The sequence below is a fragment of the Pseudorca crassidens genome, chromosome 10, assembly GCF_039906515.1.
Source record: "Pseudorca crassidens isolate mPseCra1 chromosome 10, mPseCra1.hap1, whole genome shotgun sequence".
Lineage (NCBI taxonomy): Eukaryota > Metazoa > Chordata > Mammalia > Artiodactyla > Delphinidae > Pseudorca > Pseudorca crassidens.
In genome coordinates, this window is record NC_090305.1 from 2,503,251 (window position 1) to 2,530,962 (window position 27,712).

General features: G+C 48.8%; 1 long non-coding RNA gene across 2 annotated transcripts in view; it reads right to left on the minus strand.

Moving 5' to 3' along the window:
* Positions 1-8,812: 8,812 nt before the first annotated feature.
* Positions 8,813-27,712, minus strand: part of LOC137231505 (uncharacterized) — a 79,064-nt gene continuing 60,164 nt past the window's right edge. Inside the window, exons 4-6 of one of the 2 annotated variants that reach the window (XR_010946613.1) lie at positions 24,091-24,704; positions 22,971-23,104; positions 21,827-22,420 (exon numbers count right to left, since the gene is read on the minus strand). This is a non-coding gene — a long non-coding RNA (uncharacterized lncRNA). Of the gene's footprint in view, positions 10,742-16,952; positions 17,145-21,826; positions 22,421-22,970; positions 23,105-24,090; positions 24,705-27,712 lie in introns of those variants that run through there. The other variant, XR_010946612.1, reaches the window with a different exon arrangement.

Here is a 27,712-nt window from a genome sequence, read left to right on the forward strand (position 1 = left end):
GTGAGGCCGGCTCTGTTTTTCCCATTTTATAGACGAGGGGCAGAGGGGCTACAGTTACAGAGCCGTGAGGGCGGAGCTGGGGCTCGAAGTGCTACACTGCGCTGGTGTCATCTTTTGCAAAGGCCTGGACTTGGCTGTGGTCCAGCCACCTTGGTGACCCTGGGTAACTTTCTGGAGTGGACATACTGTTTTCCCACCAGGCGTATATTCCCTCAGGGTCCTTTTGGGGGACCACAGTGTCACCCCTGCTCTGACCCCGTGTGGCTCAGGTAGAGCTGTACCGTCCCCCGGGCCCAGCGGTCTGCTTTGACATCTTCTGGCCACTGCGGTTGGTTCAGGGCTGAGAACGACCCGGGCCAGGAGGAGCAGATGCCCCCGGCACAGTCGCGGGAGTGACGGGCAATAGCTCTCCTCTGGGGCCACGGCATACAGGGCGATGTGTGTCCCCTGCGCCCAGAGGCCCTACGTGGAGACGGACTGCCTGACACAGGAAAGTCGGGCGGAGAAGCAGGCAGGGGACTCCGCTCCTGCGGACGAGGCTCAGGGCCCTGGGTCTCCCCGTGCCGGGGGTCCTGGACTTCACCCCTCGCTGTTCTAATGGACCACCAGGGGCCACAGAGGAGGGGCACGTCCCCCAAGTTCGGGCCGACACACAGCCTGAACCGGGCTGGCTGTCACCGTGCCCACTCCCGGTGCGCAGAGGGGCTCGGCCACCGTGTGCCTCGGGTCCCCGTTCAGGTCGTCGAAAGCCCTCCCTTCCAGGGAAGTAGAAGTGGCCTCGCCTTTGTCTCCACCTGCCGCGCTAGCTCTGGCCTCTGTGGAGCAGAATGTCTGCTCCACCTGCCACAAATCAGAATTCAGAATTTGGGGAGATCATTTTCACGCTCAGCCCCTCTCGAGCAGCTCAAAATCCCTAGTTCCTCCTGCTGCTCAGCAGGCAAAGGACCCCATCTGCCGACCTCCCGGCTGCCCCCAAACCCCTGCTCAGGAGTGTCTGAGAGGCTCCAAGCCGGGAAGGGGAAAACAGCACCCAACGGCATTACCCCTCCTTTGCAACCCCCAGACCCCACCTCAGGACGCTGCTTTGCTTAGATCTGCACATGCATTTACTCACTCAATTTCCTATTTGAAGCCACGAGAATACCTTTCAACTTGATGTTATGAGGAACAATTTTTAAATAGCCAAGTCTTCAGGAATATCTACAACTATGCATTTCAAACTAATTTTCAGAAGCAGAATTTGTTGGGACAAAGGATTTACGGACACTAGGGACTTATAATAAATATTGTCTAATTGCCTTCTGTGGGATACTGAATTTTCCAGAGATGGTGGCAGCATCTCTCACGCTACACGCTCTTCTGTAACGTACCTCCCCCACCAAAAGGTGCAGTTTATTCCTCCACCACCGTGGCTGGGCCCTGGGCCTGCTTTGACTAATGCAATATGGTAGAAGTGATACTGGGCCCGTAGACAGGGCTTTTAGCTGGCCCGGTGGCTTCCCTTCCCGCCTCTCATAAACACTTGCTTCTGAGACACCCTCTCTTAAAACCTAACTGCCGGTCTCCCCACAGAGGCACGTGGAGGTGCTTCCGTTGGCATCCCAAACCGAGCTTCCAGCCAGCTCCATGGCCAGCCGTGTACGGAGCACCCTGGCATGCTCCAGCCCAGCAGGAGCCCCCAGGTGACTCTAGGTCCAGCATCAGGACCACCCAGCTAAGCCCAGGAGATCCACAGAACCCCTTGAGGTAATAAAATATCTGTGAAGCCACCCAGTTTGGCGGTCTTTTGTTACATAGCAATAGAACTGAAATCCCCTCCAAAAAGACTGCCCCGATGTACGTACGTTCTCATCAGTAGTTTATATAAGTGCCTCTTTCCCCAAACCCATATCCAAACCTGGTATTTTTTTTCACCTTTGCAATGTGATAGGTGAAGATTGCATTTCAATGTTGACTTGAATTTCTTTAGCTGCTAGTGAGACTGTCTTTCTCCTTGTTTTTCTTAGTCACATGTAGTTTTTCTGCAAGCTGCCCTTTTACGATTTGCTTTCCTTTCTATTCTGTTTTGAATTCTTTACAACTTGTTTATTACCTTTGTTCTTTCATATGGCAATATTTTATCCTGTGTTTCATCTATGTTTAACGTGTTTATAACTTTTTCTAGGTACAGGAGTTTTTCATTTTTATGCAGATAAAATCCATCCATCATTTAATGCTTTTGCTGTAACCCCACCTCATAGACTCTTACGCAGTATCCCAGCCACATATTTCCTTACATAATTTGCCTTTGCTGATGGGTTCCTCGGTCTGTGCTTGTCAGCTCTTTTCAAGCGTGTTTTGTCTCTGCGTTAGGCTTCAGGTGAGGACGTTAGCCTCACGTGGTCTCTCTCCATCTGCGCCCTGCCTGAGTTATTGACCACCTCCAGCTCTCACCCTACCCTCACTGCCTTCCTTGACCTCCTAACTCCGATGACTTTTCTTTCCTCTCCCTTCAGCCGTTTCACAGCACGTCCAGAGGTCAGCATCACTGGTATTGTTCTTCTTTCAGGACCTCTGGCTCCGAGCCACCGATGACCTTCTCACGTTGCCCTTCGTTGAACTTCTGCAGAACCGCTCCCTTCACACTCAGGGTGGCCTGTGCCACGTCAGCCTCTCCTTGCTGTGTTTCCTCTTCCATGCAGTCTGGGCATCTTAGGTCACCACTCCACGGTCCCCCCTCCACCATCCAAGGAGCCCTTCCCTTTGCATCAGAAATGCCATGCCCGTGGTGGCCATGCACAGAGGGGCAGCGCAGCAAAGTGACCGCGGGCCCAGGCCCAGGTCAAGGCTGTCTAGATATGAATCGTGGCTCTGCCTCTTATCAGCTGGGTAGCCTTGGGACAGTGGTTTAACCTCTCTGTGTGCTAGACAACGTAGAGCTGCACTATCTGGATAGCTACTCACCACATTTAGCCAGTGAGTACCTGAAATACGGCCAATTCTGAACTGAGGTGTGCTGTGAGTGTGAAATATACACAAGAATCAAAAAGGGAGCAGCGGGCTTCCCTGGTGGCGCAGTGGTTGAGAGTCCACCTGCCGATGCAGGGGACACGGGTTCGTGCCCCGGTCCGGGAGGATCCCACATGCCGCGGAGCGGCTGGGCCCGTGAGCCATGGCCGCTGAGCCTGCGCGTCCGGAGCCTGTGCTCCGCAACGGGAGAGGCCACAGCAGTGAGAGGCCTGCGTACCACAAAAAAAAAAATAAAAAATAAAGGGAGCAGCACAGAGGAATGTGAAGTATCTCAGCAATAATCTTTTTGTGTTACTTGTTGAAATGATAATATTTTGGATCTATTGGATTGGCTAAAATAAATTATTAGAATTAGTTCCTGCTCATTTCTTTTTGCGTTTTCATAGTGGTCATTAGAAAATGTAACGTTGCCTCTGTGGCTTTCTGTGGGACAGTGGTAGAGAAAATCAGGACAGGTAGGACAGCTTTTGCCTCATTTTGCTAACATCTCCCATTATTCCGGAGTTGAGAAGTCCACCGAGAAAGCAGCAACGAGTTTTATGGCAGTGTCTCATCAATTGCTAAACAAACAATAGACAACATGTGCCTCACCTGAGCCAGAGGAGACAGACTCCACAGCAGGTCGAGCAGGAAAACGCCTGGACTTTGCCCCTGAGGGGGCGGGAGAGTAAAGTCGGTCGCCATCGGGGACAGGCGCCTGGTTGCTGCCCACCTGCTGCGGGCGACACGGAGCAGATCACAGTGGAACCGCGTTCCTCCTCTGAGCCCCCGTGTGGTCCTTTTTCTGACCTCAAATGCGTGGGGTTCTTCACACCACGCCCAGCTCTCCAACACCCACTGGGTGTCCTGCAACTCAATTCAGTTCTGACACTGTCACCCGGGGTGAACGCAGACCCCACAAGACTGTCCTCACTTCAGGCTCAAACCACAAATGAGGGGCCCAGGCCACCACCCCCTTTTGTCCGGCCGACTACAAGCCTGGGGCCTCCTGTGACCCACCCCCCTCGGGTTTGATGATTCACTAGAGTGACTCCCAGAACCCGGAAAAGCATGTTACTTACATATATTGGTTTGTTACAAAGGGTACAATTCAGGAACAACCCAATGGAAGAGAGGCACAGGGCAACAGGTGGGGAGGGATGCAGAGCCCCCACGCCTTCTGGGGGGCACGTGCCCCTCAGGACCTCAGTGTGCTCCCCAACCTGAAGCTCCCTGAACCCCACTGTTCAGGGGTTTTGTGGGCCACTTGTTGTATAGGCATGACTGCCGACATCACTGGCCATGGGTGATTAGAAATCTGCAGCCCTCTCCCCTCCCCAAAGGCCAGAGCTGGGGCTGCAAGTGCCAACCCTCTGACCACCCGCTGGCGCCTCTGGCTGCCCGTCTCCGTCCTCCCACAGCTGCCCAGGGGCCACCAAGAGGCACCTCATTAACGTAAGCTCAGGTCGTGACTAACACACTCTCATCACTCCAGAAATTCCAGGGCTGCTGGGAGGTCTGTGCCTGGAAGCAGGGGCGAAGACGAAATACAGGTTCCTCTGCGCAGCCCCACAGAGGCAACACCTCCCTGAACCGGTGGCTTCCAAACCCGTTGGACCACGGCCCGGACACAAGTCTCCCATCCTAACCAAGAACACAAACACGACGCACACAGATGCGCGTGTGTGGATGTTACCGTGAACAAAAGGTTCACACAGACTCCAGGAAATGACACTCACCCTGACTCTGTGCCGGGTACTCTGGTGGTTCCGGTTCAATTCAGTTCATTCCTGTTTCCTTCTGTGTCTCCTTCTGTTTTGTTTCGTTTGTTTGTTTTTCATACCGCCTCCAACTCATGACATGGATTTCTCGTCGCACTAGTGTGTCTCAGGCCACAGTGTGAAAGACACTCAGTAGCCAAGCCTCTTTGCGTCTCCTCTCTGAGATGTTATAAAAAGGAGGGAGGCCTGAAAACACTCTCTGCGGAGCAGAGTTGCCTCCTGGACCAGCCAGTAGAGACACAGGCTTGCAGAGGAAGAGACAGAGCGCAGGGATCCTCAATCGTCCAGATGGAAAGAACGAACAGCAGAGGAAAGACCACGTCCTCTCAGACGGGTCTCCCTTCCAATAAGTGCCCAACGCAGGGTTTTCAGGCAGTGGCTTGTTTCGAGGACCCAGAGCGGTGCCCCAGGACCCTCGTATCCCCATACCTGGCCCCCCACCTCTGGTCATACCTCTGCCTTGAACCCTCTGACTTTCTCAAGAAGGCCGGCTTCCCGGAGTCTAGATGGCCTCACCACCAGACACCCAGAGCTGGCACGTGGACCACTACAGAGATGTCCATCCAGAGATGGGGAGGTGGAAACAGGGTCCCACCCCAGCCCTGGAAAGGGATTCCGGCCAGAAGCAGCAAGTATGCTCCAGGAGGGTGGCAAGGTCTTAGAGCTGTCCTCCCAGCCCTGTGAGTCTGTGACAGATGTTTTCCGTTATCCCAGAGAAGCACGTGGCTTTTCCGCTCTTTCTTCCTCCCTGGGCTGGATTGTTGTGGCTCCGTCTCACTCCTCCTAATGGACCGTGTCTGACATCTGTGCAGTTCCTCAGCTGTGGGTGTATGGAGTGTGGAGAGCTTCAAGAAGGTCAGGGACCAGCTATCCCACACAGGACAAAGAGAAACATTTATTTATATGCAATTTTGTAATATGCTCTTAAAATTTACCATTTTAAGAAGCATTTTCTTTTTGCTTCTTAAAGCATTTTGAAGCATTTTCCCCACGTTGTCTTCAAAAACACCCCACAAAATATTTTCATCTCCATTTATCCCTTTTCATGCTTTTAAAAAATATATGTATACTCCATGTATGTCTTCAAAATGTACCGATTTAGAAGATGCAATTTTCAGTGTTCTAGATTTTTTGAATTGTTGTCCGCAGTAACGACAGGCCAAAGTAAAGAGAACACAGGCCTCACTTCTATTTTTCCACACTTGCTTTCAAGCTAGGCTTTCTCTCTACAGTGGCAGCATCTCCTATGCGTTCTTTGTGGTAATTTACATGTGCATTGGTATATCCTGGGAAACACGCCTAGAATCTTTTCCTGTTTTTAAAATGTTGAAAGTCTACTAACTAAACACAGAATGTTTTAGAAGATAGCAAAGCCTCTTTTCAAATCAGGTAATTGTGGGGTTAAGTTTCTCCCTCGGACCAATGGGACACGGTCTGTCACGGCACCGAACCGAGGCACTGCCTTCCAAACCTGCAAATGGAGGTTCTGCAACCTGCCTCCCTCCTAACTGTGAATCCTTCTGGACTCAACTGGTTTCATTTCAGTTTGGGGGTGGGAAGCAGGAGGAGGGAGAAAACTTTTTGAAAATTGTAAAACTGCCCCCTCTACCCCGCCCAGCTCACCCAACCACACCTCCTTTGCTTTTTCCAAGAGCCCATTAGAACCCCGGCCAAGACCTGGTCCCAGTCTACCTGCCAAGGACAGAGCCCTTCCCTGCTCAGAAACTGCATCCCTCATTTCCCGCTGTTGGTGACATAATCACCTGCCAACTTCTCCTTTATAACCTCCCTCCTTCTCTTCATCACTCCAGCCACCTTTAATGCCTCTGAATGCCTAGATGCTGGCTTTAGCCCGGCCTCTCCCACTCAAGGCTGCCTGAGAGAAAGAGGAAATAAGGACGCTAAGGTCCTCTGAGCCACATCCGGCTCCTGTCACACCAGCATGCCGCTCACACTGGACCTCTGGGTGGCCTTGAACGAGTGTGTTCAACAGGGCAGTCGGCGGGCTGCTTCGGGGCTGTTACCTGGTGAGCTAAGGGGACATGGGTCATTTCCTTCTGTGTTTCCATGGGTGCCCAGGAACTGAGACCCGGGACTGCCTTGGAAAAAGCCAGCGCAAAGCAGTGTCCTCCCCAGAAAGGATGTTCTGATCTGACGGGACTGCCAGATGGAGACTTTCCTGTCTCCTGTCACCAGAGGACCGGGCTGTGGGGTCAGGGCTGGGGCATTGAGCTGAGAAGGGGATGAGCTGAGGCAAGCTCTTCGCAGGCAGTGGCAGGGGCCCCGAACCGCCACCTTGTGCTCGCAGGACCCTGTCTGCTCGGAAGCAGGCGGACGTGGAGGGGCTGTCCTGGCAGGGTTACCAGGAATTCCTCCCTGGGGAACAGGGACCCCAGGAGCCTGCGCTTTCCTCCTGATGTTGGCGGCCCTTTGCCATCTCCTGCAAGTCTCCACCACACCTGCGTCCCAGGGCTCCACCAGTCCGCGACCTCCAGGTTTCAGAAATGCAAATATTTAACCAGTAGATTAGGGCATTGGTTTGGTTTGACACGTTAGTTTAGTTTTGTCTTTTTAAAGAAGTTAGGGTTTTCAAGACAGCACATTGCTAACCCTATCACCCACCTAAAGTCACGGATAAAATCTGATGCTGTAGGGGATGAGGTGACAGAGTTCAAGGTAAACACTTTGATCTTCCAAACCCACTTCCACATTTACACAGTCATTCCCTCCCTGGTGGATAAGATGGGTCATTCTGAGATGTGCTGCTGGGTAGAGATGCAAATCTCCTCCACCTCCGCCTTCACACCGAAACACCAAGACTAATCTCAATTTCTATGGTAAGTAGGTATTGAAAAAAGAAAACGGAAGTGAGATCAAACTCTAAAAATGTTCTTCAGGACCAAAATGTGTGTTTGTAGGCTGTGTTTTTCCTTCTCGTTATATGTGATTTCACATCACAAGAATTTCTGCTGCAAGTCAGACCCAGTTCTGCCTTTGAAAGCAGCATCGACATAACAGTTTGTGGGAAGAAGGTCTCTCACCTATGAGGCCAGATGGTGGTTCTTAGACTTTGGGGACCGTGAGTCCCGAGAGCTCCTCAAAACTGCAAAGTCCAGCCCAACCCCTACCCAAGAGGTTCAGCTCAGTTGACCTCCAGGTGACCTCCAGGTGACCTCCAGGTGACTCTACTGCAAGTGAGTGGGGCCGGTCTTTGAGAAACACGGGCAAATACAAGCAAAAAGTCTCTGCCTTGACTCCGTGTTGACCTTGGGGAGGACAAGAAAGGTCTGGGGGTGAAGAAGTAAAAGCAGGGAGTATAGACATCTCTGTAGGAAGTTGGGGAAGAGAAGAAATTGGACACTAGCCAGCGGCGGATGTGGGAGAGAAGGAAGACGTGTACCATTTTATCATTATTATTTTAATGAATGGAAAGATTTAAGTGCATTTATGTGCTGAGAAGAACTGGCCAATAGTGAGGGAGAAGTTGATGATAACCCGAGAATGGGAGTGACCGATGGAGCAGGGCCCCAGATGAGGGAAGAAGGATTAAACCCAGCGCACCCCGCTGGACCACCAACTAGCCTTGCAGAGGAGGAAGGGAGTTTACCCTTTGAGTCAGAGGCAATCTGAATAATAACTCGTTCAGATAAGAGAAAAGGGAAGGACAGTGTCAGCTAAAGTTTCTGTAACAGTGTTGCTTGGTTCTTTGGCTTTACTTGAAGTTTTGAAACAGGAAAATAGGATTTAGAGAGAAAATGGACACCAAGGAAAGCTCTCGTCAGAGCCCAGATGGTACTAGGCTTCCAGGAAGCAGTGGCCTCTCAGGAACAATGGCTCTGTCTTCTCACCAAAAGGGGACAATAGGAATCCCAACCACCCCTCCTGGCTACTGTCTGACCTTCTTATTAAAAACAGCCTGTAATGTCAGATTATCATGTACGTGTGGCCCATGACCCCATGATTCTCAGCGGATAACATCTCACAAAGCACTAGGTAGTGTTACAGGGATTTAATGCAGTGTTTTTGATGTTTATTTTGCATTATGTAATGTTACAGGTATATGTTATTATATAAAATTACATTCTTATTCCATACATTCAGAAAATATAGACAAGCAGAGAGAGGGAAATAAGTCCCACTGCAGAAAGACGACCACTCTCAAGACTTGGTGCTGTGTTAACAAACCTCCAAGATGAACCCGCGATAATCCTTGTCTGCCAGTATCTGCACCCCTGTGTGACCCCTCCCACACGGCATCAGGGCCGGCCCTGTGTGCCCAAGAGAATACAGGGAAGTGACAGTGTAGGGCTTCTGAGGCCAGGCCGTGAAAGACGTTGCCGCTTCCACCTATAACCCGGATTTCTCAACAGTGGCACCATGAACACTTTGGACCACATAATTCTTTATTGTGGGGAGATGTTCTGTGCATTATAAGATGTTTGGTAGCATCCCTAGCCTCTACCCATTAGATTCCAGTAGCACCTCCTACTCGGTTGTAAAAATCAGAAATGTCTCCAGACATTGCTGAATGTCCCTGGGGTGAGGGGGCAAAATGGCCCCCAGTTGAGGGCCATTGACCTAGACTCTTGCCCTGCCAGCTCTGGGGGGAACGGGTCACCAGGTGTTGTGAGAGCAGCCCTGCAGAGAGGAGCACGTGGGGAGGAGCTGAGGCCCCCCGGCCAACAGCCGGTACCATCTTGCCATCCATTGGGGGGAGCCACCTGGAGAGTGGTTGACTCAAGCCACTGGATGACTGTAGGCCTGGCCAAAAACTGATGGCAAACCTCATGGGAGCCAGAGGTCTGTAGAAGAATTAATAATGCACGTGCGGGTCTCAGTCCCTGGCTCAGCCTCGGGTCACCGAGTGAACTCAGGAGTAATGACGCCCCATGAATTATGCTAATTCAGACTGATTGTACCTGGGTCTAACCTACCTCCACGGCTTATGGAGGACGTGAATATCTCTCACCGTTAAACAGACCAGATCTATGTGTCGTTCCTAAACAGGTGAATGCACTGCTCCCGCAGGTAGGAAATCAAATGTGTGAGTCCCTGGACAGCGAATCTGAGGTCCCTGCCCTTACCAGTCCCATTGCTCTGGTTTGAAGATCTGTTTGCCCTGAGATTGTGGCAAGGTAGCTTGGGGGTTTTGTTTTTGTTGTGTGTTTTACGTACTATTATCATTTGACAACGAATTAAACCCCCTATGTTTCCCTCTTTTAGCTACAATGGGCTTGAAAGCATTATTCAGCTTTAGTTTTTAATACAGTCAACAGAAATGTATCAATATTATTCCACCTTTTTCTATTGTCAACAGATATATATCATTCCATTTTTTACTACAGGCAATGAACATGTATATTATTCCATTAGCAAAATTGTCTGCTGATTTTAGAGTAACTAAATCCAGTTATCCAGTTCTAGAAATATCAATGTCCTAACAATGATTTTCCTAGAAATTTATTAGGGGAGAGAAAACTGAAAACTAGGGAGCAAAGAACTGTAGATTCTTATTCCTTGGTTTGGTTCTAGAGATCTACCAGCCAACAGATCATGGAGTATTTATTTGAGGGAACAGAACGAAAAGGAAAGAAAGACGAATAAGAAAACCACTTAGGCCCTAGAATGAGCCAGGCACCATTTGTGCATATTATCTTTAACGCTTTCTCTGATATATAAATATTTAACGTAAGTATAATCAAAGTGTACATAAACTTTATGTATTATTTTTTCCATAAGCTATTATATGGTTCTATGTTTCAAAATAGATCATATACCTATAACTTTAATGGCCGCGTAGTATTCCATGATCTTGAAGTACTGCCGTTTACTAAGCTATTTCCATATCGTTGGACATCTGGTTCGTATGAATCACTCTTGTAACAAGATATGACTTCCAAGAAGATCTAGAATATTGTCAACAGATGGCTTATGAAAGTGATTTTGATATTACAGTGCCTCTGTTGATGATTCTGCAGTAAATAAAATGTAACTGAAGATTGCTCACAAGTTGGTTGGAAACGTGGGTATTACATAAACAAACAGAAGGTAAGGTGAACTAAAGAGACATGCGAACTTCAATAAAATGACACAAATTAGATGTAGGTGAGAAGGAAAAGGCCAAATACACATAGAAACAAAATGGAGCCAGATACATAAATAAAGATATTTTAGTCACATTACTCCTCCACATGTTAGAGTTTTCATGGCCCAGGAGTTTCTCTACCTGAACCCATGATTCTATTTAATCTTGAAATACTGAGGGTGTTCTCCAGGTTTTATGTCCCTGTACAGCCTTTCTCAGTTTCTAAGATTATTTTAAATCCATATTCCTAGATTAAAGCAACAGTTTTAAAGTGGAAGGCAGGAGCGGAAAGTGGTGGAGTAAGGCATTTCCCTAGTTAGAGGAAAAGAAAATAGGGAATCTTGGGAGTGACTTTGACTTGTGGGTTATGGAGGTTTAGGAAGGTACCCTGAAGAGGAGTAGAGGAAAAACGAAAGAATTATTTCTGTAGTGTTTTTTTTTTTTTTTTTTTCCGGTACACGGGCCTCTCACTGTTGTGGCCTCTCCCGCTGCGGAGCACAGGCTCTGGACGTGCAGGCTCAGCGGCCATGGCTCACGGGCCCAGCCGCTCCGCGGCATGTGGGATCCTCCCGGACCGGGGCACAAACCCGCGTCCCCTGCATCGGCAGGCGGACCCTCAACCACTGCGCCACCAGGGAAGCCCTGTAGTGTGTATTTTTAATAAGAGAGAGTGAAAGAGCTATACAGTGCTCTTGTATCAGACACTCTTATGCCTTCAGACTACATCTTAGGACTTTAGGGGCTGAAGTGGTCCTTTTAAAAGGACCGGACTCTCCCAGTTGAGCAATGGGGCAAATTCCAACTCCCTGGAACGTTCTAGCAGTTGGAGTAACAAACTGGAAAATCCCTCACATTGACTTGGCTTCGAGAGGAGCCAGTGTTTCTTTGTCCCTCTTCCCTCCCTCACTGCTCCAGCTATGACTTTGCACCAACCCTGAAAATTCAGCCAAGCCCTCGTACAACGAGAGGGTCTGTCTGCTAGAAAATGGCCTCCGAAGGTCACTTCCTTACTCTGAGGCTCACAGTGGTGGCTCGTGCAACGGCACAGAGCCCAAGGCCTAGTTCTGAGCAGGGCGATACCCTGGCATCCTCAGGCCTTGTCAGTGTCCCTTCGGGGGGGGGGTGTCTATAGTAGAAAATGCACACTTACTCCTCAGGTTTTATCCGCTCTGTTTAACTGGGAGTTATCTTCAACCCCTGTGTTAAGGGAGATCAAACTCTGCCACACAAATGAATATACCTAATTACACACCAGTATCTACATAGTCACGTACCAGTAATTATTTGAGTAGGAGGTCAATAGACTATTAGATTATAAACGTTTCTAAGAGAAGATCGATTACATTTTCTCTTTATTAACATATACACCATGGTACTGTCATGATGACGAGTGAAAATTTGAGCTAATTTCTGTGATTCGCTTATGTGTTCTACAGATATTTATTGTGTTTTAGGCATGGAGGGGAAACAACAGGAAATAAGAGGACAAGGGCCTTGATCTCATGTGGAGCAGACATTCTGTTCAGGAAAATGGGTAATAAACAAATAGGCAGATATATTATCAAGATAATTACATATTTTTGCATTAAAACACCTTTTAATAGAGATTTAACATGATTTCGTCTGGTCTTTTCAAAAACCCTGGCAGGTGGATAGAGAAGGCATTACCATATCCAGTTTTAGTATTATTTTGAAGTAGTTTCCAATGCACAGAAAAGTAAGAATAGTACGAAGAATTACCTTCACCTAGATTTCCAAATTTTTAATATGGTTATCAATTATGTAATTAGTTGTTAATTATCATTAATGTTACTGCACTGTTTCATCACCTTCTCTCTCTGATAGATGGATAGATGATAGATGGATAGGCAGATGGATAGATAGATAGATAGATAAATAGATGATAGATAGGGAGATAATAGATGGATAGATAGATGATGGATGGATAGATGGATGGATAGATAGATGGATGGATAGACGATAGATAGATGATAGGGAGATGATTGATGGATAGATAGATGATGGATGGATAGATGATAGATGGATAGATAGATGGATGGATAGACGATAGATAGATAATAGGGAGATGATTGATGGATAGATAGATGATGGATGGATAGACGATAGATAGATGATAGGGAGATGATTGATGGATAGATAGATGATGGATGGATAGATGATAGATGGATAGATAGATGGATGGATAGACGATAGATAGATAATAGGGAGATGATTGATGGATAGATAGATGATGGATGGATAGATGATAGATAGATGATAGGGAGATGATTGATGGATAGATAGATGATGGATGGATAGATAGATGGATAGATGATAGATAGATAGATGATAGGGAGATGATTGATGGATGGATAGATGATAGATAGATGATAGGGAGATGATTGATGGATGGATAGATGATAGATAGATGATAGGGAGATGATTGATGGATGGATAGATGATAGATAGATAGATAGATAGAAAGATAGATGATATGTAGATTGATAGTCTTCCTGACCTCATGTCCCATCACCCCTAAATATTCTCCCTGGTACCTCCTAGCAACAAGGGCCCTCCCCTCCACTGCCACACATGAGTCTCCAAGGCAGAAAGTCCACACAGCACAGCCATCCCACCTGCAGGCCTTGCCCACGTCTCACCGGTTGGCTCAGCAGGCTCTCTTTCCCTTCCCCACAGAGGCTCCTACATGGAGCACACACTGCAGTGGATCTTCGGCCCCACTAGGCTCTTTCCATCTGGACCAGTTCCCAGCCTTCCTGCCTCTAGGATCCTTGACTGTCGTCAAGGGCACAGGCCCCTCCACCAGCAGGAACACCACTGCAGGGATGCTGTGTTCATGGCGCCCTCCTGTCCCAGCTGTGGTGCTGTGACCTTGATCACCGAGTTAGGCTGTGTCTGCCCCTTCCCTCCTTGCATCTGATTAATCATTTTGTGGGGAGATGGTCCAATATTTTTACAATATCCTGTTTCTCATCACACCTCCACCCACCAGTGACATACACATGTGTCAACCATTACTCTTATTGTTGCCTAGTAGTACTTATTTATTTCCATTGTTCCTTCTACATCTATTGGTTGGCATTCTGCTATAAGAACAGCTTTCCCGGGCTTCCCTGGTGGCGCAGTGGTTGGGAGTCCGCCTGCCGGTGCAGGGGACACAGGTTCGTGCCGCGGTCTGGGAGAATCCCACAGGCCACAACAATGAGAGGCCCGCGTATCGTAACGCCACAAAAAAAAAAAAAAAAAAAAAAAAAGACCAGCTTTCCCTTCTCTTCATGTGTTTATTTATTTACTTACTTATTTTTATCAGTACGGACTCACGACTCACAGATTACTATCTCATACAGGGGTTGTAATCCGATTATTTCTTTTGATGCTTAAACTATTCTAAAAATCAGCCAGTGGGAGCCCCTTCAAGCTGGTTCTTGTGTCCTTTTGACACGTTCCCATCGTTCTTGCGCGCTTCCTTACTTTTTGGCACGAAAAGATGTTTCAGGCTTATCCTGTGGTTTTCCTACCCCAGCCCTGGAAGCAGCCCTAGCTCCCACTAAGATCTGAGTGTCAATGTGCCTGTTTCTAGTGGGGTGTCATTGCTTCTAGGCCCTTCCAGCTGACAGAGGTTGGAAATATGTGTAGGTATATGTACGTGTGTACATACACACGTGTGTGAAAACAGATATATGCACACATACACACATATATATATATACCACGTTCACACACACAGACGTCTGTAAAAATTTCCATGTCTAATTCTGTGCGCACACACACACACACACACACACACACACACTCACTCTGCATGAGTTCACACCGATATTTCTAGTTTCAGTCCAACCCCTCGAGGTTCTTTCCAGCTTTCCTTCTCCCCTGGTTGGTAAACCCTGCTCAGCTGTACGTGATGGAGAACCCTGGGGGGCGGGAGGGGCACTTAGTTTGGCCGGGGAAGGGCTCTCTGAGGATAAGCCCGGATGACAAGAGAGGGTGGGAAAGGGTTCCAGCGGAGGGATGCGAGAGCCACGCCGCAGGAGCCGGCTCAGATCGCCTGGGACCCCACGCGGAGAGGCGGGCGGTTGCCGGCGACACACACAGGTAAGGGGTGCGTGGGTTACGCTGGGGAGGTGGGCAGGCCTTGGAGGATTTTAAGTAGGGGTGTGACATGGTCTGATTTGATGTCCAAGACAGCGCTCGGGCTCCCATGGGGGCAGACCGTGGGAGGACCGGCGTGGAAGCAGACTGGGCGGGGGCGGGGGGGGGCGGGCACCGCGTGCGGGCCCGGTGGTCCTGGAGCAGCTGCCGCGCACCTTGATTTCAAGGCTGCCTTCCAGCTCCAGAGACCAGGATGCCTCGTTAAACCTACACTCGTTTGTTCATTCACTCACTCAGCTTCTGCCCCACACGAGAGGCCGCTAGGACTCAATGGCCTTGACTTCGCAGGGGTTGCGGGTCCAGCATCCTCCTGCCGGCTCCTGGTCCAGTACGCGCTTGCTTCGTCAGGAACAACTTGGAGCTGGCGCGAAGTCCACGGGATAGAAGTGCTGATGCGAGGACCTCGGCTCCCCGGGTGCATCGCCTTCCCCGCAGCCTGGACGAGACCCGCTGATGCGCCACTCTGATTATACCACTGTGTGGATGCAGAGATGAGGAACCAGGTGACTTGCCTGTGGCCACAGACGGTGTCCACGTCCTCTTGCTACTGTTTCCACCTTCCCTTTCAATGCTTCCGAGCTCCAGGCACGCACAGCTCAGCTCTCTCCTCATCCTGGGCACGGCCACACGAGAAGAGCGCTATCCCCAAGGTCAGATCCACACTTGGGAGAGCGGATGTAAAGTATTGAAGTGTGTTTAAGACCCACGCCTTTGTCTCGTCTGAGAGGCTGATGTGTTTGTAGGACACGAGCTTGGCTGCGCTCTTCCTCTGGGTTCTTTCAGCTCCACATTTACTTAATCAAAATAAAGCAAGGTCGTCTGCACCTGTCTCCCACGCAATGCTTCCCTCTTGCTGGGTGGGCACCTTTGGCCGTGGGATTCCAGGGAGAGGCCGTACCCGGCGAGTGTACCGCAGCAGAGGCCCGGTGAGGCGACCGCAAGGTCACATTCATCTCCTGCTGCTGCTGCCAGGGCACCGCAGACCCAGCCACTCACAGCACAAACACGGTAACCCACAGGTCCTGTGGTCAGGAGTCCACACGCAAGGCAGCGGGGCCCCTGCAGGGTCTCCTCTGGCTGGAAGAGAGGGTCCCCTTCCAAGCGCTCAACTTGAGGGCCAAGTTGGTGGCACTCAGGTCCCTGTGACTGTATGGGTGTGGCTCTAGAGCTCCTACAGGACCCCCCTTCCCTGCCGCTCAGCAGACAAGAGAGCCGCTGCTTCACATCTCTCTGCTCAGGAAGTCCTCTGTTAAAGGGCTCCCCTGGTTAGGTCAGGCCCACCCAGGAAGATCTTCCTTTTAATGACCTCAAAGTCAACTGATTAGGGACCTGAATTACATCCATAAAACCCCTTTATCTTTACCGTATAAGCAACTTAAAGACAGGAGTGAAATTCCCTTGTATTCACAAGTCTGGCTGCCAGGCCAGAACTGTGCGTGGGGCAGAAGAAGGAATCCTGATTCCTTGAGTTAGACTTACGCCCTAGCTTTTTTTTTTTTTTTTTATGTCATCTAGCGGTTTTATTTTTTTATTTCTTTTTAATTTTTATTTATTTAGTTTTTTGGCCGGGCCACGCGGCATGCAGGGTCTTAGTTCCCTGACCAAGGACTGAACCTGTGCCCACTGCAGTGGAAGCGTGGAGTCTTAACCACTGGACCGCCAGGGAAGTCCCCCCACTAGCTTCTTTTTAAATGTATTTTTTAATTACGGTAAAACACACAGAACATAAAATGTATCATTTTAAACCATTTGTAAGTGTGCCGTGAGTTCAGTGGCATTAGGGACCTCCATGTTGTTGGGCTCCCATCACCACCCTCCATCCCCAGAACTCTTTCCATCCTTCAAAACAGAAACTGTGCAGACCAGACAGTAACTCCCCAGCCCCCTCCCCCCAGCCCCTGGCTTGCCCACCCCCTCTCCCCACGCACCTGTGTTCTCAGACACAGCTGAGGCAGCGGCAGGAGCTGGGTACACCGACACGGTTTCCCATCTCCCTTCCAAGGGCGCGATCTTACCAGAGCCTAGTTTGTTGTGTGACTCGACGCTGGATGCGCGTCTGGCTTGTTCTTTATTGGACTCGTAGCTCACCCCCTGGGCTGGGACTGTGAACCCCATTGTTCCTTTGTGGGCAGAATACAGAGGAAGAGACGTGTCAGGGTATGGAAGCAGGACACGCTGCCCCATCCCACATTTCCCACAGCCCCAGACGCAGCGTGCATTAGCCACAAACCTGCCCACGTGGTCAGCAGGACGGGACAGTTTCTTCGATTTGGGAAAGGAACTGAGTCCAGACCGAACGAGGAAACTCATGCCTCTTTTGTGTCTCAGTTTCCCAACTGGTGAATGGGGTCTGCAAAGTCTACATATGTTTTAAGCACATGCCCCTTGTGTAGACAGAAGGAACATACTAGAAGAATCTGGAATGGTTTTAGTGCTACGAGAATCCCAGTCTCACACTGAGCAATAAAAATGATTTTTCAGTTTATTGGAAGTTTCCCTCCTCATGTATACATCATTATTTAACAGGGTAATGAACGTGACTTTGATTCTGTTTCTTTTTTTTTTTTTTAATTTTATCTGATTCTGTTTCTAATTGAAGCTGTGGGCAAAACCTGCTTTTTCCACACCAAGGGTCTTGGGCCCAGCTGGTCCAAAGCGTAAGGGAATGTTGTCGCCTTCGTTGGGGTCTGGATGTCGTATTTTGTGCACTGCAGATTTCCTTAGCTTTCTTCGTGAGGCATAATTATTTCCAGACAAGATGCTGGTTCAGATGATGGCCACGTCCCTGATGTGGCTTTTGCATTTTGCAAGCAGCGAACACAGAGCTTTCCTCTCTCTGAGCCTTCTGTGCATCTGGTGATGTGGCAAAGAAAGAAGTCGTAATTTTCAGCTATGATAAAGCGTTTCCAGGACAAAGCCACTTCTTGTTCAAATTCCAAACCCACATGCATAGAAACTATAATTTTCTGTGTGGATGGCAACTCTCTTCTGCAAACAGAGTAAGAGTCATTGTGCCAAAGGCTTCTGCTTTCGAAATATCCCTGCGTCCACAAGCCCATCGTGCATGTGGTGAGCCCAGCCGGGGGGTGCAGGACACGGCAACACGGCAGAATATGGGCTGCCCATCTGGACACACTGCAGGGCTGCGGCACCAGCTCTGTTCCCCACTGTCTGCAGAGCTGAGGGGAGGGGTCCAGGGGGCTGCCTCTACCCTGGGGGACCCCGGGGAAGCCGCTGTCTCTGCTGGGGACCACAGAGGTGCGTGGAGCACTGAGGAACTTGTGTGTGCTTGGGCTTTCCTTGGGGGTTTGGTTTTAAATAGAAATACAAATTCAAGAGACTTCTTGCTTTAAAAACAAGAATATAAAAAAAAAAAAAACAAGAATAGAGGTTATTTATATTGCCACGTCAGTATTTTGAATGTACTTTAAGGTAAAAGAAAATTCTATAAACATGGAGAATTACAGCTACCAGACCCTAAAGAATCGTGTGCAGCTGTTTCCACGTCTTCCAGAGTGAAAGGAATTCCAGTGTCATGATGTCACTGCGTTGTGGCCAAATCTTTCTGAGGACGCGGCCATTCAGATGGACACACATCCTGGTCAGACCATTTCCTCTGTGTCCCAAAGGCAAGTAGGAAGACGAGCCACGGCAGCTTCAGCAAAAGCTGTGCCCAACCCAGGAATGGGAGTACGTGCACACTCACACACAGACACACATGCACACACACACACAACACACACAGATATGCACACTCACACACAGACACACACGCACACACACAGATATGCACACTCACACACACAGATATGCACACAGACACACATGCACACACGCACACAACACACACACAGAGATATGCACACTCACACACACATGCACACACACACAACACACACAGATATGCACACTCACACACAGACACACACGCACACACACAGATATGCACACTCACACACACAGATATGCACACTCACACACAGACACACATGCACACACGCACACAACACACACAGAGATATGCACACTCACACACACACATGCACACACACACAACACACAGATATGCACACTCACACACAGAGATATGCACACTCACACACACAGGCACGCACACACACATACGCACAGACACACACTCACACACATAGGCACACACACTCACATACACACACACACGCATAACCCAAACACAGACACGCACACACACACACATGTACAGACACACACTCACACACATAGGTGCGCGCACACACTCAGATACACACAGACACACACATGCACACACACGTACACGCATAGACGCACACACATAACCCACACACAGACACGCACACACACACATGTACATGCACTCACACACATGTACACGCACACACACACTCTCACACACGCATACTCACATGTACACACATGACCGCTTCTGCAGCACCGTCCGGCCCAGCCTGCCTCACTGAGGGCGCTGAGCCCCATCCTCGTCCCTCGCAGCCCCTCGTGTGCTCAGCGCCTGACCTCTCACTCTCCCACCGTTGCCTCTGGTCACTGTTTTCTTCCCCGTTCCCTGGCTGCGCCCTCACTCCTCCCTCCCCCCGGGGGTCCCAGGACCTTGGCTCAGAGACGCGCACGCAGCCACCCTGCTGGCTCCTGTGTCCTCCCGTCATCTCAGGAACCTGCGGGCCCGGCCCCGGCTCTCTGCAGCCCCAGCCCAGCCAGTACATACCTCACAGACCTTCCCCACGTCCCGCTCCTCTGCCTGCCTCAAGGTCACTCAGGGTCACTCAGATTTGCTTTCTCCTTCCTCATTGTCACTGTCTGCCACACACGCCCTGGTCTCCCCATTGGCCTGATGCCAAACTGTGGTCACAGTCACACCAAGCCTTGGAGAGAGAGAGAGCCCCGTCCAGCATCATCTAAGTGCCTGTACATTATGGCTGCAGCAAACGTGCAAAAGATGAAAAGAAGCTAGAATTCAGCCAGAAGTAACATTGTGAAGTCCATTCACGTGGGCAGGAAGGAGATGACATACAACGGAATGTAGGGGACAAGAGGGTAAACCAAGCTGTTCGCAAGATATGGACATGGCAAGTACAGAACCAGACACAGCAAGTACAGAACCAGACACAATAAGTACAGAACCAGACACAGTAAGTACGGAATCAGCACAGCAAGTACAGAACCAGACACAGTAAGTACAGAACCAGACACAGCAAGTACAGAACCAGACACAATAAGTACAGAACCAGACACAGTAAGTACGGAACCAGCACAGCAAGTACAGAACCAGACACAGTAAGTACAGAACTAGACACAGCAAGTACAGAACCAGACACAATAAGTACAGAACCAGACACAGTAAGTACGGAACCAGCACAGCAAGTACGGAACCAGACACAGTAAGTACGGAACCAGACACAGCAAGTACAGAACCAGACACAGTAAGTACGGAACCAGCACAGCAAGTACGGAACCAGACACAGTAAGTACGGAACCAGCACAGCAAGTACAGAACCAGACACAGTAAGTACAGAACCAGACACAGTAAGTACAGAACCAGACACAGTAAGTATGGAACCAGCACAGCGAGTACAGAATCAGACACAGCAAGTACAGAACCAGACACAGCAAGTACAGAACCAGACACAGTAAGTACGGAACCAGCACAGCAAGTACAGAACCAGACACAGTAAGTACGGAACCAGCACAGCAAGTACAGAACCAGACACAGTAAGTACGGAACCAGCACAGCAAGTACAGAACCAGACACAGTAAGTACGGAACCAGACACAGAGAGTACAGAACCAGACACAGCAAGTACGGAACCAGCACAGCAAGTACAGAATCAGACACAGTAAGTACGGAACCAGCCCAACAAGTACGGAACCAGCACAGTGAGTACAGAACCAGACACAGCAAGTATGGAACCAGGTGCAGCTTGGCCGTCAAGAAGACTCTCCCTAGACGTCCTACCTCTGGCCCACACTTCCTGACTAATTCTCCTGCACATCATGTGACCTCAGCCAGTGGTAAGGGGTCTCCAGAATTCACTTGGGAATTCAACCCCAAGTTCATTTGGAATGATATCATCATTTCCTTAGTAAGCACGTGACATTTCGTCTTGAAAAGATACAGAATTAGGTGTAAAAATGATGAAGATAAATCAAACCTATCTTTGAAATACTGGGGTTAAGAAAAAGCCTGTGAATATTTGGTTTTTTTCCGATCTGTTGTTTCAGAGAATTCTGTGCTGGAGTGCCAGGTCAATCCTGAAATTCTAATTTAAAGCGTGCAGTTAAATAGTTGTCTCAGATTCTCATTTTACGTTCACATTTTAAGAAAATGTAAAATTCATCATGTGTTCAGATTCTGTTTGTTATTTTTCCAGGGATAATTACTTAAGTGCTTGGCACGATTTGCTTGTTAATCAGATAATTAAGAAAATCAAATTATTATATTTGCAAATGCTGTTTAAATGTTTTTGGTTTTCTTAATAGGACCAAAGATTAATCAGAGGCCCTCTGTTAAAAATTATTACATATTACTAGATTCACTGTTGAAAGTAAGATTTGGAGGTTGAATGGCACATACAAATGTCATGAAGGGACACTGCCATTGTGTTAATAAGACACTTAAAATATTCGCCAGTTTTTATTGTAAGCGTATTTCTTTTTTTTTTAATAAAGCCTCTTGTGATTTCTTTTATTAATTAATTAATTAATTAATTATGGCTGTGTTGGGTCTTCGTTTCTGTGCGAGGGCTTTTCTCTAGTTGCAGCAAGCGGGGGCCACTCTTCATCGCGGTGCGCGGGCCTCTCACTATCGCGGCCTCTCTTGTTGCGGAGCACAGGCTCCAGACGCACAGGCTCAGTAATTGTGGCTCACGGGCCCAGTTGCTCCGCGGCATGTGGGATCTTCCCAGACCAGGGCTCGAACCCGTGTCCCCTGCATTGGCAGGCGGACTCTCAACCACTGCGCCACCAGGGAAGCCCGTAAGTGTATTTCTTAGGAGGCACTTGGGCAAGGATCACCTTTTCTTCCACTGCAAAGATCATTTCAGCCACTAATGAGCACGTGTTCACAAGAGGGACAACTGAGTCTAGTCTGAGCTCAAGGGATGTCGCTGGTCACCTGCAAACTCGGGTCACTCAGCCTCTCTGAGCCCCAGTCTCTTCATCTGTAAAATGGTGTAATAGCCATTACATCGTGTGGCTGATTGTAAGGGTAGAATGAGACCAGGTGGGTGAAGAGAGCCCCTTACCAGGGACCCCAGAGCAGGCACCCATCCTTGTCCCGTTTAGGAGGACTACAATGAAAGTGAGCCTAGCCACATTTACCTGGACCACTGCTTCCTTGGATTTCATTGGAAATTTACATTGTGAGGGAAACTTCCAGAGTGACCCTGTTAGAACGGAAGCAATATATCACACGTCGGCTTGAAACCCTGTAAGGGCTTCACCTCCAAGCCAAGACCAGGACGGTGGCCCCCGACCCGCGCCCTCCTCAGGCCGCTTCCATCCCCCCTCTGACCTCACAGCCCGCCTGCGCTGCCCCCGGCCCTGCCCGGGTGAGCACCGTTCCCCGGCCTGGGAGTGTTTCCCGCAGGTTCCGTGTGACCCACTCCCTCCCACTTTCAGGCTTCTGTTCAAAGGTCGCCTGAGCCCCCTTAAAGCTGCACCAGACCCCCTCCCCCTCCGGGTGCCCCACTGCCTTGCTTTCTTTTTCTCCAAAGCCCCCATCACCGTTTAATAAAACACCTGCGCTGTGGCTCATTTGTGCATCCACATCTCCCCACTAAGATGTCCACAAAAGCAGAGATTTTGTGCATCTTGCTCACGGCTGTGTCCCTGACACCTAGGAAGGTGCCTGGCTCCTGGAAACAGCAAAGGACGTGAAGCAAGAGGGGCCGGGACTGGGGCAAGGTGGATCTTCGTCCGGATTCTGAGACTCACCTATTCGGTGACGTTATACAAGTCACTTGACCTCCTGACTCTTCATTTCCTCCTGTCCGCGGTGGGACAGTCATCTATCTGCGGGACCCCTCACAGGGTGCCACAGGATTACTCGGGGTGTAAGGGCGCATGGACTGTAAGGCAGGGCAGAAACGTGACAGATTATTTTTGTTAGCTGGTGACATTTCAGAAGATTGCCCACAGGCGCACTGTTTTAAATGTTTTCGGGCTGGGAATTGTTTCCCCTTTTATGGAGATTCCTACACCAAGTAGGACACACAATGCTCGGCCCTGTCACACGACGTGGGGAAGGATGGTCACTGCAAATTTTCTCAAAACTAGTGAAAACTGGGTTCAACCCGAAGAATCTGGAGATTCGTCAAGAGGCCGAGTTAGCATCTGGGGAATTTGTCTCATTGTTCTGTGAGATGCCTGGTCAACGTTCTTGCCGGGCAGTTTGTAAGATCGTTTGAAGGGAAGAAACTTGATGAAGCTCGTTCTCTCTGACAATGGAACAATTGTATAGGCGCACCCCTTGTGTCCACAGGGATGGTATGAAAGTTTAAGGCAAAGAAGGAGGATTTTCCTCATTGTTTATACTGGGTCGTTCAGTCTGCATTTTAAAAACTCCTCTCATGTAATTCAGAGACCAAGACTCTTTCTCTTGTAAATTGACACTTTTGCACGGAAAAAGCCCAGGCATGTTTGCAGTGACCGGGTCAGTGTGACAGGTCACCTCAGCGGCAGTACAGACTAAGGACAACGGTCCCACTAGCTAAGGCCACAGGTTCCAATACAGCAAGTTACTCAAAGCAGACACCCTGTCACCACCCAAACACCTGTGCGTGAGCTAACCCGGGCCGGTTCTGGGCCAGGCTCCTGGGGACACGAGACCACACGTGAGTGTCTGAAATCTTCTGGAGCAGGCAGGGGGTGGTGCCTGAAACCAGACACGGACACAGCAGTGTCGTCCTAATTGTCCTGCAGCGATTTAAGGACAGACTATTGGTGGATGGGAACTGAGAACGAGAGGTGAGCGCCACCTTGTGGACACACCCGAGGATCCTGCTGGCACCCACCCTGCACCCCTTCCCAGCCCGCGTCTGCCAAACTCACCAACCTTCGCCATCATCTGATTCGAGTGTATCGGAGCGTATATTTGACAACATTCTTTCAATTTGTTCAAAAGAATAATCATTTAAAAGCAAATAACTCTAATTTCGCCTGCGAGGGCCCCCCAGGTACTGTGTGCCTACCCGCTCTCCAGGGAGGTCACACTGGGACACTCCCCCCGGTTCTGGTTCGTGCCGACCGTCCCCCACGTCAATCTCACACCATTTGGTTTCATGCAAGGAGCACTGATTACATATAAATGCCACGTAGGCCCCCGAGATGCCCAGTGAACAGGGCTGGCCTCTGGCTCTGAGTCGGGAGTACAGATGTGTTAAGTGATAAGTGCCGGGACTGTGTACAAAGAGCAACAAGTATGAAAGGGCTGGAGAGAGCAGAGGGGAGGGCCTGGGGCCAATGTCAACGCCCCCCGGGATCCACCTGGCTCCGTGCCGCTGTCCAGACGCCCCCGAGTTCCAGCTGGAGCTGCAGCTGTGGCCACGTCGACGAAGCTGGTCCCCAGGGCCTCTGCCCTGCCTGGCTGGGCTGGCCTGGGTGTGGACACATTGCTTTTCCTCTTAGTTCATCCAAGGCAAGGTTGGAATATTCCAGTAGAAGTGTTTACTAGGCAACTCAAGGGAAAAACAAAAACAAAAACATGAAGTACTAGCTTGCTGAGGGTAGATGCCTCATCCCGACGGGACAGACACCTAAACTCCCGCAAAGGCGCGCCTGACTAGAGCGCACGAGCCTCAGCGCACAAGCCCGTCGGCCTCTCCAGGCTGCAAGGCCAGCAAGGCAGAACGTGGCTCACGTGGCTGGGATCTGCAGCACATTCCAGAAGCTGCTTCCTAAACTCTGCTCTGGGATGGGCTCATGGCATCACGTTCCCAGCCTCCACTGCAGCCCCCTCCAGCCTGGCCCTGGAAAACGGAAGCCCTTTCCTCCTCCCCTCCCCCTCCCCCCTTCTTCTTTAAGACTAATGAACATTTACATAAAGTAAAAATACGAATTCACTGATCATAAGCGTTTGGGTATGGAACATGGAGGATGCATAAACAAGTGTGATTTCATAGTCATGAGAATAAATAATACAAAAATATAACGTATATTTGCTGCAAAAAATGAATTCCAATTATTCAAGTATTAAAATGTAAAAAAAAAAAAAAGACTAATGAACACTTGAGTTACCTCTGAGCTTGGCAAAGATTTACTTTGGTTACTCTGGAATAGAATCTGCAATCTAATTTACCGCATTTCTCAATTTCACCTTGAGATGAGATTAAATGCCTCCCTTTTCTACAGAGTTCATTGGGACAAGTACGTTTAATCTGGGCAAACTGGAAATACTGTGAAACAAGGCTGAATCTAGAAGTTAATCTTGAGATTGTATTCACTTAGCAGAAACAGAGGCCAGATCTGGAAGTGGATTCTCCATGTAATGACTAATCCGCCAGCCATATAGACAAGGGTTCCCAGCCCTGGTCCTGGACAAGGCCTGAGTCTGAATCTCAGCCCTGCTGTTTGCTGTTTACCATCCAGAGCAAGGCCTTCACCACGCTGAGCCTTGGCTTCCTTCTCTGTGAAACGGCACAGACCGCAGAGGGTGAGATAGAAATGCAGCACCCGGCATAGCAGGTTCTCAGAAAAAGGCAACACATCATCAGAGGTGCTGTTCTCTGAGCCCCACCAGCTTCCAGGCACCTGACAGGCCACTTGACAAGTTCTCATTTGCACCTCAGAACACTCCCATGAGGCTGTCACTTACACTCCACATTTTACACCTAAAGAGATTGGGTTTTGAAAAAGATGAACTCTCTTGAGGGCACGTTTCCAAGCAGCAGAGCTGGGCCTCAAACCCTAGTTTGTTAATTGCCAAAGCCTTTAAATGACTTTTTTTTTTTAAGACAAAACATATAAAGAGAAAAGTACTCAAATCATGAGTCCATCTCAGTGGATCTCCACCAAGTAAACACACTGTGTAACCAGCAGCAGGTCAACAAATAGACCATTACCTCCGCCCAGAGGCCCCTTGGTGCCCCTTGCTGAGTCAGCACCTCTAGTTGGAGCAGCGCCTCTGCCTCCAGGCCACCTCCCCAGCTTCTGGCTCCTGGCTTCAATGTCCTCTTAGCTCCCTGATGTCTTTTTTTTTTCTTTCTTTTTTTGAATTTTTAAATTAAATTAAATTTATTTTTTATACAGCAGGTTCTTATTAGTTATCCATTTTATACATATCAGTGTATACGTGTCAATCCCAATCTTCCAGTTCATCCCATCACCATCACCACCACCACGCCCCCCCCCGCTGCTTTCCCCCCTTGGTGTCCATACGTTTGTTCTCTACATATATGTCTCTATTTCTGCCTTGCAAACCAGTTCATCTGTACCATTTTTATAGATTCTACATATATACATTAACATACGATATTTGTTTTTCTCTTTCTGACTTACTTCACTCTGTATGACAAACTCTAGGTCCATCCACGTCTCTACAGATGACCCAATTCCGTTCCTTTTTATGGCTGCGTAATATTCCATTGTATATATGTACCACATCTTCTTTAACCATTCATCTGTCGATGGGCATTTACGTTGCTTCCATGACCTGGCTATTGTAAAGAGTGCTGCAATGAACATTGGGGTGCATATGTCTTTTTCAGTTTTCTCTGGGTATATGCTCAGTAGTGGGATTGCTGGGTTGTACGGTAATTCTATTTTTAGCTTTTTAAGGAACCTCCATACTGTTCTCCATAGTGGCTGTATCAATTTACATTCCCACCAGCAGTGCAAGAGGGTTCCCTTTTCTCCACACCCTCTCCAGCATTTGTTGTTTGTAGATTTTCTGATGATGCCCATTCTAACCGGTGTGAGGTGATAACCTCATTATAGTTTTGATTTGCATTTTTCTAATAATTAGTGATGTTGAGCATCCTTTCATGTGTCTCTTGGCCATCTGTGTGTCTTCTTTGGAGAAATGCCTATTTAGGTCTTCTGCCCATTTTTGGATTGGGTTGTTTGTTTCTTTGGTACTGAGCAGCATGAGCTGCTTGTATATTTAGGAGATTAATCCTTTGTCAGTTGCTTCGTTTGCAAGTATTTTCTCCCATTCTGAGGGCTGTCTTTTTGTCTTGTTTATGGTTTCCTTTGCTGTGCAAAAGCTTTGAAGTTTCATTAGGTCCCATTTGTTTATTTTTGTTTTTATTTCCATTTCTCTAGGAGGTGAGTCAAAAAGGATCTTGCTGTGATTTATGTCATAGAGTGTTTTGCTTATGTTTTCCTCTAAGAGTTTTATAGTCTCTGGTCTTACATTTAGGTCTTTAATGCATTTTGAGTTTATTTTTGTGTATGGTGTTAGGGAGTGTTCTAATTTCATTCTTGTACATGTAGCTGTCCAGTTTTCCCAGCACCACTTATTGAAGAGACTGTGTTTTCTCCACTGTATATCCTTGCCTCCTTTGTCATAGATTAGTTGACCATATGTGCATGGGTTTATCTCTGGGCTTTCTATCCTGTTCCATTGATCTATGTTTCTGTTTTTGTGCCAGTACCATACTGTCTTGGTTACTGTAGCTTTGTAGTATAGTCTGAAGTCAGGGAGCCTGATTCCTCCAGCTCCATTTTTTCCCCTCAAG